Genomic DNA, 17,060 nt, shown 5'->3' with positions numbered 1-17,060 from the left:
TCACTCTTGTGAATCCCTAGGAAGGAGGCAAATTTTATAGAGAGGAAAAGTGCAGCACAGACAGGTGAAGTAACCTACTCAAGGACACACAGCAAACCAGTGGCAGGGCCTGGATTAGAGCTCTTGATCTACTGAGCCCCCTCTCTGGGCGCATGCTTCCTGACCACACTGCCAAAAATTGCTCAGTGGCGGCCTAGGTGAGATGAATTTGTTGGCTACACTAAAGTCTCTAGTGGTCATGTACTTTCCCCACCCCAAATAGTGAAGGATGTTGCACCACCGGTAATCTTTACACAAAGACAAGCATTGATAGAGGATGTTCCTCTCCCCAGCCCCATCTAGAATCATGTCTCAAAGAAAGAAACTGGCCCTTGGACGGACACACACACACACACACACACACACACACACACACACACACACACACACACACACACACACACACACACACACACACACCAGAGAAATCTCAAAATGTTCAGCAAACCCACACGTGCCATCTTAGAAACTAGCAAGGGCATAAATCATTGGCCCTATTGGGTGGCCTCAGCAGAAAGAGTGAGGCTTGACCTGAACGAGAGGTAGTTTTTAAACAGCAGAGGTGCACTGGTGAGAGGTGAGCAGCCCGTGAAGGAAGCAGGAACTGTATCTGCCATAGAAGCAGATGACCTAAGTCTCCTGGGACCCCTAACAAAGCAGGTAGAGGAGGAAGGAGCGATTCGTTTTTGTTTGTTAAGCAAGGGAGACACTTTGGGCATGTCTACACTGCCATAAAAGACCTGCGGCACTGAGTCTCAGAGGATGGATCAACTGACCTGGGCTTGTGGGTCTTGGGCAGCTGAGCTCAAAATAGCCATTTAGGTGTTCAGAGGGCCAGAGCCAGGGCTCTGAAAACCCGGGGAGGGGAGGGTCTCAGAGCCTGGGCTCCAGCCCAAGCCCTAACATCTACATGGCTATTTTGAGCCCCGTGATCCCGAGTCAGTTGATCCAGCCTCCGAGAGTTGGTGCCCCGGGTCTTTTATGGCAGTGTAGACATACACCTCCCCCACACTCCCCCTTCAGGTTCTGACAAGCAGCTTCTCAGTTTCCCCAGAAATAGAGTAATCCGTTAAGAAACAAGTAACTTGAATGTTAGCAGCCAAGAAACCGAACGGTTATACCTGATAGCAAACTCCAATACCTGGCCAAGAAACGTGTGGGTCTAGGCCTTAACAAGGTCTCTTAGCTACACAGAGCTGCAGTCACCTGCTTCATCTGATTTCTCAGTAACTGTCTGAAAGGAAGCTTACTTCAGCCTGCTGTACATAACAGAGGCTCATCAGTCAGCTGGAGTTAGGGTTTCAGCACCGTTTCACAATGTTGTGGTTTGCGTGACTCTCACGTTACAGGCGTGACTCATGTCACACACAGAGGAATAAGAACCCCCGGGTGATTTTATTCACCAGAATATAATTAATGAGTGCCTAAGCCATATTTGTAGTATTCAGTTTATCCGTCTCCACAATAATAAAACCAGAAAATATTTTAACAAGAACTTTAGCTCCTTTTAGACATTTCTAGCTCGAAGTAAAGTATGTGGCAAATGGGATTCCATGCAGATTTCCTGAAATATCAGACTATCTTGTTCACAACGATCTTGTTCTTCTCAGTGTCTCCCTGCAGATCCCAGCACAGCTCTTTGCTTTGGAGGTGACAGATTTAACAAATGGTGGAGGAGTCATGAGAAGGGCCAGTGTGACTTTTGATAACACTTGCTGCCTTCTGTACCTCTGCTGAGCAAACCACAGTGTTTCCTGAACTGAGGCGTGAAGCATAAAAAAACTTGACATAGGCATAGTAGTGCAACCGTCACTGGTAACAAACACAACTGCGATCATTTCCTGGTATTTAATGTATAAATCAGGGAGCACTGATGCATCTGTTTGCCGTTGCATGAGCCTTATCACTTAAGGAGACATGTCCAAGGAGTTTTACTCAAGTATGGATTTGTCTAATCCCTTTTCTACCCTTTTTAATCTATTGTCTACCTAGGCATTTCTAGTGTGTCCATTACCGTGGGGCCTGAACCAATAGCTACTGAAGCCAGTGGGAATCTTTCCAGTGATTCCAATGGGTCTTGGATCAGATCCTGACTACAGAATTAAGACTCACCTAACAAACTGTCTGCAGTGGCATCCTCTTCCCTCCCTCTTGTGAGGTTTGTGACACTGGCTGACCAGGCCTCAATGAACACTGACAGATGCATAACTGGAAACCAGTCTGTCTCACCTGCGTATTAGCATTGTTAAAATAGATGTTAAGTCAATAAGAATGTGTCTAAGACTTTCTGAAAGAGCAGTAATATTTTTTTTTAAATCTCCTGGCAATGCCCAAGGAAGAACAACACTTTTTTCCCCCCCTACAGAGCTCCTGACAGTACCACAGCACAGCAATAATATATGTAGATCCTTTGTCATCCTCCAAAATGCTTCGCAGCTATTCATTGATTAATTCTCACTACAGCTTTGAGGTAGGGCATTGTTACTTTACAGGAAGTGTGGCAGAAAGGTTAGTTGAGTCAATGCTCAGCACCTCAGAGGGAGTAAGTGTTAGAATAGGGATTAGGGGGTGAAAGCCTGGCCCCACTGAAGTCAATGGGAGTTTTGCAATTGAGTTCATTGGATCCAGGGTTTCATCCTAGAATTAAAAAAAAAAAAAAAAAAAAAAAAAAACCCCAACTTTCTGTGCCGTGGGTCCTGTGCCCAGAACACCCTCCAGCAGAACTCATTAGCTCTCTTCCCTTTAGTTCACTCAATCTCTTCAGAACCCAGCATAAAGATTTGCAGAAGATATTCTGTTGCATTCTTCCAAATACAGTGGGGAAATTACCACAGGTGATATGGTTCATGAGAAAGTATCCTGCTCTCTTCTCTAGGTAGAAGTCAACCTCCAAAGATGATGATTTAACACTAACCAAGAATGGTGTAGCCATTGCCTTGTAAAAACGATTTTATTTTGAGCAAAAGCTGGGCAAGGCCTCTCCTGTCTCTTCACATCTTAATAGCAGAGGGCTATATTTATCAACAGGAATCTGTCCTTCTCTGTGTGATGCACAAGCCAGACACAAAGCATCTTTGTTGCCCTGCACAGAAAAGAACATATTTTGAAATAGAACAGAACATATTACACAGAGAAGTTTGTTTGGTTTTTGAGGGAGCCTCTGGGTCCCATATGAAACTCTCTGTATAAATTGTAATAACTGGTGTGAGTCATTGCCGGTTTTCAGATATACAGCTTTTCTAGCAAAAGCTTTCATGCTTAGCTAAGGTGTTGATGAAACAGAGACACTCTTAAATGCGTCACATTGTTGTTGTTGTCAAGTATCATGCAGAAGAAAACCACAAATCCATCATCTAAAAAGCCAATGAAAGTTGCTGCAGCATTAACAGGATCCATATATTCCCTCCAGTTAGGAAATGCAAGGTGGTAGATCTCCATAAATTGCAAGCAATGTCTCAGTTATGGGTTAGTCTTCTCCAGTACTGCTCAGAGAATGTAGAGGGATAAGGCCATCCATTGAAATTAAAATTTCCCTGTCATCCGCACAGGTGTCGGGGAAGGTGCAGCTAGAGATTTTGCCAAGTTGCAGCCTCTGTTTATTAACACATTTGGGTTGTGTTTGCCGTGCCACTAAGCATAGGTTTCCTGGAACAGAAATCCTACCAGTTAAAAATGATCCATATAACTGAGAATTAAAGTCCCAAAGAAACTTTGCTGTCTGCGGTTGGAGGGTCCCGAGGATGGGCCTTGTCTACCGTATTTTGAGCCAGATATAGGGGCCTGATCCTCCAAGGTTCTCAGTGTCTTCTGTTCCCATTCAAATCTATAGGCGTTGAAGACAATCAACACATGCAAGTAGAGACATGGGGGAGACATTCAGCACCTTGAAGAATCAGGGCCGGCATACTTTGTCCATTTGTGTACATTGGCTTTGCACATCATTTTTGCCTACCTGCAGCAGAACTTAGTTGCAGTTAATTTTTTTCCCCTATCAGATCAAATTATGTTACAAGCTAAATATGTAACTTGAAACCTAATGGAGGTTAATTGAAAACTGAACAAACCTGAAGAACTATGGCTCAGCAGAGCACAAATCATTGCTAAAAGACTAGTACCACAAATACAGAAATCCAAAAGGCAACCAGCAATTGAAGACTGGAGTACAGACATTGCTAGCATGGCCGCCATGGAAAGAGTTGTATACTATACACAGAAACTTCCAAGAAAAGCTCTCCGAAATACGAGATGTCATCCTGGAAGTAGCTGAATGATCTTATACATGAGTCCCCCTTTACCTTCTTCTCCTCTCTACCTGTTTCCTTCCCTCAATTTCTCTATTCCCCTCCTCTGAATTTTTGCTTCTATTCTTTCTCATTTTAATATTTTTAAACAGCTGGATTTTTATAAACAAATTTTGTCTGTACATTGTGTAATACAAATTGATTTATATTTTAACCATTCAGATTATCTATAATTAATGGTTTCAAGTATAGCTAAGGTTAAGTAGCAAATGGTTAATATATGAAAAGTTTATGCATTATGAGATGTTTACATATACACAGAAAATATAAACAATGAATTTTGATATTTTTAAAAATTTATGAAAAGTAGGACTTTTTTTTTGGCCTAGGCTGTCAGATGTCACCAGCCTCCATTGACCTGCCACTATTCAGGGCATGACAACAGAGGGCCCTAAACAGATTGAAGAGAAACAGGCTAAATGAAGGATCATAGGGGAGTGGAAGACAAGTACAGCATGAGGGGTGGAAAACCCAGGCCCCAGCCTGAAAATGTAGCCTGGAAAACCACAGAGAAACAAGCAAAACAAATACCAGATTTTCCAAGCATTTGACTCATCTGAGCAAGGCCTCACAGAGCACTCAGAGGAAGAAAAAAGCTGCTTCTTCCCCTCACTATGTTATACAACACAATGTTTTGCATGGGTTAGAAACACACCTTGAGGTTTTTTCCCCTTCCCTTGCTCAAGGCACTCTGTAAAGCTCTCCTCTCAGATTGGTTAACAGCACAGTATTTCATAGCACTTCAGCTTATCAGTCTGTGCCCTAAATCAGCCACTATTCTGCCAGGCAGCTATTACTACAGGCTGTGTCCCACCAAACTCAGACATCTGGGATTTACTAGTCATCTGTAACTCCTACTAAGGAAAGCAGAATTAAACACACATTGCAATGTTATTGTTAATGTAAACTACAGGCAAAGAGAGTTAAAGATACAAACATTTACTTGACACCATGTTATAAAAACTCCAACATAGCCAATTAAAAAACCCACAATCAATTGCATTACTAAAACCAGGGCTGAGACATGACCAGGTTTGTGCCATTAGGTGACTGAAAGCCATGAGACAAATCTTGAAGTAGCAATTTGCAGGAAGAAACAAGTCTGACCCAGGGTCCTACAACTTTCCTTACTCTCCCTACTGCTCCTCTCCTTCCCTGTGCCTCTCATCCACCACCCCAGGCATAGGAAACACGTCTACAGTGCATTCAGTACACCCAGGTTACCTTTCTAGTTGTACTTAGCAATTTGTAGCCTCAGTGAGCTAGTAATTATGTAACATTCAACATTTAAGTGATGTCAGAGTACTTACTGTGAATGGCAGCATACAGGAAGCAGGCCCTTCAAGTCTGTCTTTGTAGAGGCAATCACCAAAATCCCAAGAGATTATTTCTCAGTTAACCCACAAAGGAATAGCGTGTAAATTACTAATGGAACTACACAACACCACAAGGGTAAACTGTTGTTTGCCATACACAGCAAAGACAAGCTCTCACCCAACTGAATAGCTTTATTGCTGTGGCCTTATATAGCTGGCCCAGCTATCCCAGAATGCCCTGCATTAGGAAAAATCAAACTGCTGGCTCATGCCTACCCCTACTTAGTGCTATGTAGCATCAAACTGAAGCCTCTAGTGATAATAAGACATAAAAGCCTCTGGGGACTCTCCATTACCAAAAAACTCTAAACAAAACACAGATGAAATATGTATGAAAATAGTCAGCATGTGCTGGACTAACACCGAAGGTAAAGAGACTCACACTCCCATATCCATTGATTACTACATTCGCATAGGAATAGAGACAAGAAACACTCTATAGCATAAACACCACTATATTTCAACACACAGTGCCCTGGCCCCAAGTAAGACTTTATTGTAGCACTCTCCATCTAATTACAGCTTCCTCACAACTTTAAGAAGAAAAAGAAATGGGACCTTTAGTCATGCTTGAGTGTTGACATGGGTTCATCTGTGGTAGTGCCCAGAAAGGGACTGCTCGGGAACCACCGGACAAATGCTTTCTTCACATTATTTTTTAATATTTATATTAAGTTAGTGCCCAGAAGTCCTGATCAGAATCAAGGCCCCATTGTATTAGGTTCTTGACAAACATAGGGGTACATGTGGTCTCTGTCCCAAACAGCTTTCAGTCCAACATCCCAGTCAGTCTCTTACCAGTCAGTGAAAGTCTTCACCGTGAAAGATCACTCAGATCTAGCAAGTGCAATAAGTTCAAGTGAAGACACACCTTTTCCTTGTGTTCAGCAACACAGTATTCCTGAATTATTTGGTCCTTTCATTTATGGAAAATCAGGCCTATGGCTGTGTGCTGTAGACCAGTATAACTGAAACCATCTGACAAACTACGTGCTTGGGCAATAAAAGACAGAGAGAATGATGCTGCAGTAGTATAATCAAAAGCATATCTCCCTTGAACTCTGAATTGACTTTATTGCCAGTCTCCAAACAGTCTTCTAATGCTCTAGGACTTCCAGTTTGTACTGGCTGTTTTGGGGTGGGAGAAGCCTCACTGCAGAACTTTAAATGGAGATTAGGAGGAGAGACACAAAGGTTTTAGAGGCAGGACAGAAAGAACAGAGAAAGGGTGCAGGCAGCAGAAACAGAGCATGAAAGAGGGGAAGTGGGGCCTGGCCATGTAGTGAAGAAGGTGCGGTTTTATTTACCTTGCTGGAGAGACACAACTGCCAATATCCTGGTGTTACTATCTCACTCAGTCTGTGTGTATAGCTGATCCAACACTTGTCAAAACTAAACCGCCCATTTGAAGACATGATGTAGCTTAACTCAGAATGGAAGGACTGCAATTAAAAAGACTAAAAGACACTTCAGTCTAACCATCAGGAAGCAAGTGAGTGAGAGGGAATGAGCTGAAACAGCCAGTGTCAGGAAAAGAGAACTGAAGCAGTAACCATTGTTGGGAAAAGAGAAGTCCCTGCGCCTGATTCTGATGTTACTTAGCCAAATTTGACATCAGTGTAACTCTGCTGATTTAAGCATGGCTATTCCCTGATTCCTAGTGGTGTAAGATCAGAGTCAGGTCCCTGACTACCAAGGCCAGGGAGCAGCCCGGTAACATTGGGGAGTCCACAGCACTGTATAGAGATGGACTCTGTGGCATTGTATTTTTAATCCGTTATTCCTCTTCTCAGGCAACAAGATCCCATTGGAAAGTAACCATTTTAGTCAGAAAGCCAGTGTGACAGCACGCTGAGACCCTGTCTACACTTACCTTTGGGATTCGGCGGCAGCTGACAGGAGTTATGCAAGCTACGCAAAAAAATTGTGCAACTCCCGTTGACTTTTCTGTTCCTCTTCTGCGCACCATCTTCACTGCACTGCGCCAACGGGAACGAGTTCCCGTCTATGCAGCGCTACGCCACTTGAGAAGGTGGTCTTTGTATGTTGATTTCTGGATCGACTGAGCGGGTCTTCACTAATCGCTCAGTTGATCCAGAGAAATCGATCTTTGTAGCCATAACAGTGTAGCCATAGTGTAGCCATTGTCATTTCTTACACCGGGAAGGCAACGCTACAAATGAAATGTTCTTTACTCCTAAAGTGTTTCATGGATTGTTTTTATTTGGTTGTGTAGCGCTGTGGATGAACACAGTGCTTCACGGCAGCACAACACACATTAAAGAGTGTGACTAGGCCAGACTTACAAAGGTATTTAGGCACCTAAAGATTCAGATAAGCACTGTGACACTGGGCCAGAAAAAACTACGCAAGTTTGCAAGTTGCATGGTTCAAACCTGATTTTTAAAGACATATTATAGGAAAATACAATGCTAACGAGGGTCATTCCTTACAAGTAGACTAGAACTTTCATATGCAAGTGTATTGTTGATAGTTATTCGATGTTGTTTACGTATATCTTGGTAGAGGTTAGCAATGTAGATAAACTGCTTTCCTGTCTATTACTGTTATTTTATTTGATTAGGAGGTCAAAAGGGAATATTAACATCTAGATAGACCTTTGGTGTAACAACATCATTTGCCTGCATTAAGTTTTGAGTACTGTTAACAGTGCTAATGCAGCTAATTACCTGTGTGCACCTAGGAAATTAAGGTTGTACTTCAAAGGACAATATACATTGCTATTCCCCATTCAAGGAAATATCTGTGGACTGTCTTGATAGTTTAAATGGCTATTGCTGACTGTATTGTCTGAGGAAAGATGCGTTGAATAAAGATCAAACGGTTGGTTTGCTGTCATCAAAGCCCATGTGAGGGAATTACCCGCAAGTGCCCACCTTGCTTCAATTATAAAGGAAGCTTCAGGCCTGATCCTTTTTATCTCAAATCTGTCCAAACTTGTCAGGGAAAGTTTGGATCGCAAGATTGGGAACCCAGCACCAGCCTGAAATCACCCTGCTAATTCTCATGGGAGAATTTGAACAAACTCTGCACACGGACTCTTTAGTCTTCATTTCTCTAGACTGGATTGCTAACAAAGAAGCTCTAAATAAAGATTGATGAACCCCAAGCTGTTAGGTACTTTGCAATTTGCAGACTTTGCAATTTAAGAACTTTGTAACTCAGTTATCATCTCTACTTTGAAACTGACCTAAGAACTTATTTTCATCTGTGTATGTATACTGACCTTTTAACCATTACTCTCTTTCCTTTTTTTAAAATAAATGTTAATTTAGTTAATAAGCATTGGCTTTAAGCATGTATTTGGGTAAGATCTGAACTATTCATTGACCTGATTGGTAATGTGTCCGATCCTTTGGGATTGGTAGAAGTTTTTTCATATGATTGATAAAAATAAAGATAAAGATTTTCACTAATCCCCATCATATTTGACTTGGCTGTCTGGGTGTTAACCCAAGGGCTGGATGTGTATCCATATCTTATGGAAGAAAAACACCAGTAGTTAGGGCTTTGCCTGCCCCATTCTTTCCAGTTTGCCCTGTTTAAGCTATCTCAGCATGGTTCCCCTAGAGGCCAACATCACAGGCACCTACTAGGATTTTTCAAAAGTACCTAAGCAGGTTAGCACCTAACCCTGAAGTCAATTTCAAACAGCTTGGCTCCTTATCCCAAGAACTCACCCAGAGATATTATAGTAAACTGAATGGCCCATACAGTTGCTTTGGAATGTTTGTACCTATCGACTTTGGCTTTCCCATGGAGACAGTTTTCTAAAACTAGAGGCACAGTAGCCCTCGCTCTCGGGACGCATCCCAAACTAGTAAAACATCAGGGATTGGTAGGACAGCAGCCTAATGTCAAGCTGAAGGAAACAACAGCAGCCTTTTGGATTTAAAAGAGTGTTGCAAAAATGGGGTTTACCCATGTCACAGTTTGCAGGTATGGGGTTTTCAGAGGAACCCAGTTCAGCACACTAGAGTTAATATTTCTGGTTCTGTGTATCTACATGCAAATCAAACCCATACATATGTTCTAAGAGTGTAATACCAAACCACATACAACCAGCTAGCACGCTTTAGCTCTACTAATACTCAGAAAAGGCTTTGTCTCTGGTTTAGTTCCTTTAGATCTCTCTCCAACTGGGAAACTTCTCCTTCTATCCTTCCTGCCCAAGGACAAGAAGATTTATGTTCTTCAATATACTAGTTAACATGGAGAAGGCTTGTTTATCCTAAACATCCCTTTCATAGTAATTTGAAATGGGTTTTTTAGCAGCACATGCTTCATCTCACCCCAGTGATGATTTTGTGTGTATATTTGTGAAGCCTGGGTAAAATGGCTTGGCCAGTTTTGAGTTGTGAGACGTGTGGAGGGAAAATACACTTTGTATTTTTAAAAGAAATAGTTAAAATAACAGAGAGGGCTGTATGGGTCAGGGGATTGGAAATGAGAAACAGAGACGTTGGTCTCTAGTTTACCGATTCAACTCCACCTCAAGTCGGCAGAGAATGAAAATCATTGCCATCTAATAGCTATTGGTGGACACAGTGGCGTACCATGGGTCTCTGGTGCCCGGGGGTGGTATTTCCTGCTCTCCCCCACTCCCCCTTCCACTGTGGGGGCAGCAGGGAGTGGGAATGACAGGGGTGGATGCCCCTGAGCTGCCTGGCAATGTGGGGGGGGGGGGGCTGCCTGGCCCCTGAGCAGCCGGGGTTCCTGCAGCTCCCTCATTGCAGGGACGGAGGGACTGGGAGATGGAGGGGCCGGGTTGGCGTGGCTGCCGGGGATGTCAGCGGGGGGCAGCTCCTCTGAGGAGGGCCTACCCGGTGCCCCCTTCAGGCCGACATGGCCCCCTCCGTATGCCACTGGGTGGACTGCATGAAGTGGTTTGTTCATCTCAGTTCAGTCCGTACACAGCACAGAGATTACCATCATAAATAACCTTGGTTAGCACCCTTGCGGGTTGCCTCAAAAGACAGGTGAAAGGTCCAAATGGGCACAGAGACTGATCTACCTCTAAGTCTCCAAGGGAGATACACACTGATAGTGCAGGGTGATGAAACCAGCGTTAGCAGTATCCTGGGCTGACTGGAGAATGGCACTGTGACCAGCGGTGATAGTCCGATGTGGTCCAGGATCACTCGTTCACTGAAAAAATCCCCGGTATAAAGGAAAAGAACGAAGTGACTGGAAATGGCACTGCTTCACCATTAATCTATAGCAATTATGTTCCATCTACTGCAGCAGCAATAAGCAGAATGCACAGGGATTTTGAATGTCGACTGCGATCGATTAGAAATAAATCCACTGCAAATACAGAGAAAGGCTCTAATGCAGGTTAAAACACAGTAAAACGTTTGGGACTCACTGGTTGAAGGTGACCCACCAACTACATTTTGTCTTTTTCTGTAAACCAGCCGGGGTTTGTGTGTGTGTGTGTGTGTGTGTGTGTGTGTGTGTGTGTGTGTGTGAGAGAGAGAGAGAGAGAGGGGGGGGGCAAAACCATAGGCCACCATCCTTCACCTCCCTCTCCGCTGGCCATCAGCAGCAACACTCGCTGTCCTGACACTGCAACTCTAATACCAGCCTGCTGTGGAGGAGATTTGGCTCTGCTGCTCTCTGTCATGAGGGAGTGGTGGCCAGGCCAAAACTGAGTGACAATGCAGCTCTGTGTGTCAGGTCATAATGCCCAGAGTGGGAAGATAGGCCCAGGCCCGCAGGTCAGGAGCCACCACTGTGGGGTGAGTGCAGGGCAGGATCACTCTCCAATCCCTCCTCAGTGTCTGATGGCCTCCCCTCTGCACCAGGACTGGGGCCCTTTCAGAACCTTCCTACAACCCACCGTTTGAAAGGCTGACAGCCAGCTATTTGTGCCCTCCCATCTCTACGGTTTTCAATAACACGGATGCTCCAAGACACTGCAGATTCATTTCTCATAGCCTTTTACCAGAGTCATTTAGAAATGATAGCAAAGCCTACGGAAAAAGCGACATGAATACTGAACTCACATTCACCTTTGAGCAGCCTGGGAAATGTTAACCACAAACGTGAAGCGTACATATCCAAAGCCACAATCTTTTTTTTTTTTTTTTTTCCTTTTTCTACTCAACATCGGCCCTGTCATTTTATGTGAGTTTATTACATTACAGAAAAGAAGAAGTGAAAGGTTCAAAGGTGCATTTTAATGCAGTAGGAAATATAATTTCCCTCTGGCTTCACAGCTTGTTATTTAGGCCATGCGTTCATTCCTATGTGATATTTAGATCCAGGTAAGCTCTCATCTAGTGAGAATAAATTACATGTGTAAGAGACAAATCCATCCCAACAGATTTCACATGAAAGATGGCCAGAAAACTTTGAAGAGTTCAAACTTCAGTGAAGACCTGGGAAAAAAATGTTGCGGAATTTTCCACAGAACTTTGTAGTCCAACCCTAACTAGCACTTCTAGTTTCACCTTTAAAATATAGTTGTCACATTTTTACACACTAATATAGCAATTTTCATCTACCAAGTGCTTTGCAAACATTAGCTAATAATGATGCAGCAAAGTCTATTGGCTAAGCTCAGGACTGAAGCTATGTCTACAGTGCCACTTATGTTGGTGTAATTTATGTCACTCAAGAGTGTGATTAAACCACCCTGAGCAACATAAGTTACACTGACATAAGCTCCAGTGTAGACAGCACTATGTCGGTGGGATAGCTTCTCATGCTGACATAGTTACCACTGCTTCTTGGGGGTGGATTAATTAAGTTGATGGGAGAGCTCTCCCCCAGTGGCATACAGGGGCTACAACAGAGAGTTTACAGCGGTGCTGCTGTGCTGTTGTAACCTCTCTAGTGTTGACAGAGCCCAAGAGCCAGAGTTGGGTTTTGCCACCAGTTCTGGCGCAGAGTTCCTGTGTGACCTCAGCTTCCCCCATTATCAACTGGGGATAATATTTCCTTAAATCAAGAGCCGTTTGTGAGGAGTGAATCATCATCGTTTGTAATACCCTTGGGATCCAGTGAGAAGGAGCTATATACATTCAAAGGATTACAGTATGATTAAAGAATTTCATATTCATTCTATTAACAATTTAGGATCTAAAACAGTTTAAATTGTTTTCCAAAACACATTTCAAGTGAAAACAGAAAGAGGAGAATCCATGTTTTACAAATCACATGCTCAAATCCTTAACTCTGCAATCTGTTCTGCTCTAGAATCCTGGCAAGGCAAACAACTTAAGAGAAGCTGGGTGAGCTAATGAGCCCATTTTAACAATCCAAATGTGATTAAAAAGGCCTCCTTTCAACCAGCCTTTCACCATGTTACACTCGTGTTCACGAATTACGGGAAAGGAAACTCAGAAAAGGAGCAGGAGCATGGATGGAGTGTTGCAAACATAATAGTGATTCAGTGTTTTCGGGTTACCATGGTTCCTGCTATGCTCAGTCTGGTCTACAGCCTTAGCTGGTATAAACCAGTGACGACTAACTGACATCGGCTGAGGACCTGGCCCTCAAAGTGTAGCTAAAAGGAAGGCTTTGTCAAGCTTCGATGGCAGCAGTGAGGTGTTGGGAAATCTCTAAAGTGGTGCCTTTGTCCCCTAACATTTCTCTCAGTGGTTCAGGTCTGGTGATAGTGATGGTCAGAGACGCTGGTGTCACCCAGTGTTGTAATGCCTGTGCGGTCTACCCCTGGGATTTTAAGAATCTCATAGTCTTGTGACAGTGACACACACAGCGATGCATGCCCACTCACAATGGAGTGCTTGTCAGAGAATTAACTTTGTTCCCTGGGCCTAGTAATATCAAACAGATCAGTGACCACTGTCTCCAGTAGCTACCGTTACCATTATGAGCCAGATACTTAGCATAGCTTCATTACAATTAATAGAGCTGCAGCAATTTGAATGATATTAATATGTGGCCAGTTATATCTATAGCTACAAGAATTACCATAAGTCAGTATGGGAAAAGGAGATCTCCTTTCTATGGTTCAAATTCACTCAACAGACAAGTGTCTAGTTAACAAGGTGGATCACTGAAGGCAAAAGACATTTCACAGAGGAACTAAAATGGGAACATTTAATTCAGGGCAGGTCTTTACTTTGTTTTGGGCAGGGAAAGGCCTTGCTAAGTGCTACTCCTTTTACCAACACTGTCCTAAGACCATGTCTATACATTACAACATTTGGTCGACGCAAATTACATCAGCATACAACTGACAAAGTTTGTATATTGCTTGGGCAGGTGGCTACTTGGCTGCTTGTGTCTGTGCTGCACCTACTCACCAGGAGTGCTTGTGTCAATGAAAAGTGCAGTGCACCTTGGAAAGGTATTCCAGAGTGCCCCGTGCTGCTGTCTGGGGCAATGCCTTTTGAACCATTTTTGCAATGTGTTTTGGGATAGTAATGACTCCCCCAGGGATCTCAGAGAGCTAGGGCTCAAGTTCCCAGCAGGTAACTTTCTCCATCCCATAACACCATCCATAGCCTGTAATTTTCACACCTTTTTAAAAAAAATCCCACAAACTCACATGGCACTTTTTGGTCTCTGCCATCTCTGGCTGAAGCCCAGAGCCCACAGAGCTCTATCCTGCAGATACAGGACACACACTTCTCCTGTATTTGCAGACATTCAGGAAATACAGTAACCAGGAACATGAGGATTTCTTTGAGGACAGTTTGCTGAGGGGCATAGTGAAAAACAATTCAAGATTGTTGGTGACATTCACGGAGCAGCTACAGATGGTGAAGCGTTGCTTCTGGACCTGAGAAACAAGCACTGAGTGGCGGGATTGTATCATAATGCAGGTTTGAGACAATGAGCAGTGGCTGTAGAACTTTTGGATGCACAAGGCCACATGCCAGGAGCTGTGCACTGAGTTCACGCCAGCCTCCAGTGCATGGACACCAGAATGAGAGCCATATTAACCATGGAGAAGGAAATGGCGATCACACTCTGGAAGCTTGCAACGCCAGATTGCTACTGCTTAGGGAGCAATCGTTTTGGAGTTGGAAAGTACACTGTGGGTCCATTGTCATGCAAGCGTGCAGAACCATTAATTGCCTCCTGCCATGCAAGATTGTGACTCTGGGCAATGTGCAGAACACAGTGAGTGGATTTGCAGCAATGGGGGCTCCTGAGCAGTGGAGGAGCGATAGACAGCATGCACCTCTCTATTTTGGCACCAGTCCATCTTGCCACAGAGCACATCAACAGAAAAGGCAACTTTTCTATGGTTATGCAAGTGTTGGTGAATCACTGGGGATGCTTCATCAATATCCGTGTTGGTTGGTCAGAGAAGGTGCATGACGCTCACATCTTTAAGAACACCAGGCTGTCCAGAAAGCTGCAAACAGAGACATTCTTTCCTGGCCAGTGGATTACCACTGGTGATACTGAAATGCCACTAATGATTCTGGAGGACCCAGGCTACCTCTTGCTCATGAAGCTGTAGACTAGCTACCTTGACAGCCACAAGGAAAGATTCAATTACCAGCTCAGCCGATGCAGAATGACAGTTGAATGTGCTTTTGGAAAATTGAAGGGATACTGGCAGTGTCGATTGACTAGTTTAAATCTCAGTCAGAAAAATATCCGAATGGTTATAGCTGCCTCTTGTGTCCTGCACAATATCTATGAGACCAAGGGGGAAAAGCTGTCGCCAGGGTGGAGGGCAGAGGCGGAACAGCTGTTTGCTGATTTTGAACAGGCAGACTCATGGGCCATTAAAAGAGCCCAGTATGGAAGTTAACAGTTGAGGGCAGCTTTGAAAGAGTACTTTAACTGTCAGCCACCATTGTGTTCTCTGGGCCCAGCGCTTTGGGTGCTGCTAAGAACGCTGTAGTGCTTACTGCACATTTATGAATATGACTGGGTGTTTTCCTGTAGCTATAACTTCTATGGCGCTAGGTGGGCATTTACAAATACTGGCTGCTTTGAGCACCACTATACATTCTGCAGTGTTTGTTGTGAACTAACAGAGGTAATTTGATTCTCCAAAAATATAACGTTGAGTGGGAAAAGACGCTGCAGAAAATCAATGTGCAAAAAATCAAGAAAGACAGAGGCCAGGTTACACAAGTTTTTAACATAACCGGGTGAAAATGTAAAATTATAAAGGAAGTATAAACATTTATGGCAATTTGAATAACCAACCATAGTCCATTGTGGCTACACACACAGGTGCCGTGGTTCTCACAAGTTGGTGTATGTGAAGCTGTGGTTTTCCTTGCTGTCCCTGGTGTGGAGGGTTAGGGGTAAGGATGCCATGTGGTATATTAGGGGGTGTAGGGAGCAGCGACCATGGAATTCTCCAAGGACTAAAAAGGATGGGGCAGGTCTGGGATTTTTGGACTTGTAGGTCAACCAGGGTGTACAGCATTTGGGCTTGCTGCCTGAGAAGCCCTGTTACATCCTGGTACATTTCCCACTGCTTGTCCTGCTGGGACTCCTGGGTCTCTTTCCTGTTCTCTCTTCCCTTCTTCATGCTGCTGGTCACATTGACCCTCCAAGCCCTTTGTTCATGCTCCGACGCAGCCCTAGCTTGCAGGGTCTTGCAAATCATGTCCTCCCTCCTCTTTTTTCCTCCTCCTCCTCCGGGTCAGGTGTTCTGCTGGTCTGGGGGGGAGGGCACCCCTCACGGTCCCCATGCCAAAAGCCACTGATAAAAACAGACAGACGTGCCACTGGATTTACAGTCACAAGGGAATAGGAAAGATAATTTTCAAAACTCTCTTCCCATAAACACTTTTAATAAGACAAGCTTATTGACTCTTTAACTACGGAGCAGCTCTGCAAAGCCCTGCTCTCCAGTCCCAGCCATGGTGAGTTTGCAGGGCTCCCACATGGTGGGAAAAAGGATACACTTTACTGGGGCCTGGAGGCCCTGGGGGTCCCGGCCCAGGCTGCAATCCCCATTACCAGGAGTTAAAAATTGAGGCTAAATTGTAGATCATGCCTGAGGATATTTATAGACACTTATTTCCCTGTATCTATTGTCCAGATCTTGGGAGACTGGAGCCAAGCAGAAGCAGTTTAGAGCAGTCTCAAGCAACATTCTCAACAGTGAGTTGCTGGGCCTGCTGGCCAGCCCAGGCCCTTCTCTAGAATAGAGTGTGTGCTTGTTCAGTTCAACTAGGACTTGTAGTTTGAGACTGAGAGTCAGAGAGATTTGTGCTCCTCTCTGTGATGTGACATGGTCGATCATCTCAAGATCAAGAACTACCAGTCCCAGAGTTCCTTCTGCATAGGCAGGAGGGAGGGACAGCTGGTGGAAGGGGCAAAGCAAAGCACCATAAGACAGTGGGAGCCAGTGCTGCTGCTTCTTCTGGTA

The 17,060-nt window shown here is 44.1% G+C and overlaps 1 long non-coding RNA gene across 2 annotated transcripts in view; it reads right to left on the bottom strand.

The window, feature by feature from the left end:
- Positions 1-15,795: 15,795 nt before the first annotated feature.
- Positions 15,796-17,060, bottom strand: part of LOC137165311 (uncharacterized) — a 48,363-nt gene continuing 47,098 nt past the window's right edge. For both annotated transcript variants that reach the window (XR_010923325.1, XR_010923326.1), the window contains exon 3: positions 15,796-16,388. This is a non-coding gene — a long non-coding RNA (uncharacterized lncRNA). The remainder of the gene's footprint in view (positions 16,389-17,060) is intronic.

Source organism: Emydura macquarii, unplaced genomic scaffold, assembly GCF_026122565.2.
Source record: "Emydura macquarii macquarii isolate MOO-44397 ecotype Brisbane River unplaced genomic scaffold, CSIRO-AGI_Emac_v2 contig_2768, whole genome shotgun sequence".
NCBI classification, from domain to species: domain Eukaryota; kingdom Metazoa; phylum Chordata; order Testudines; family Chelidae; genus Emydura; species Emydura macquarii.
This window is presented reverse-complemented; position numbering and strand designations above follow the sequence as displayed.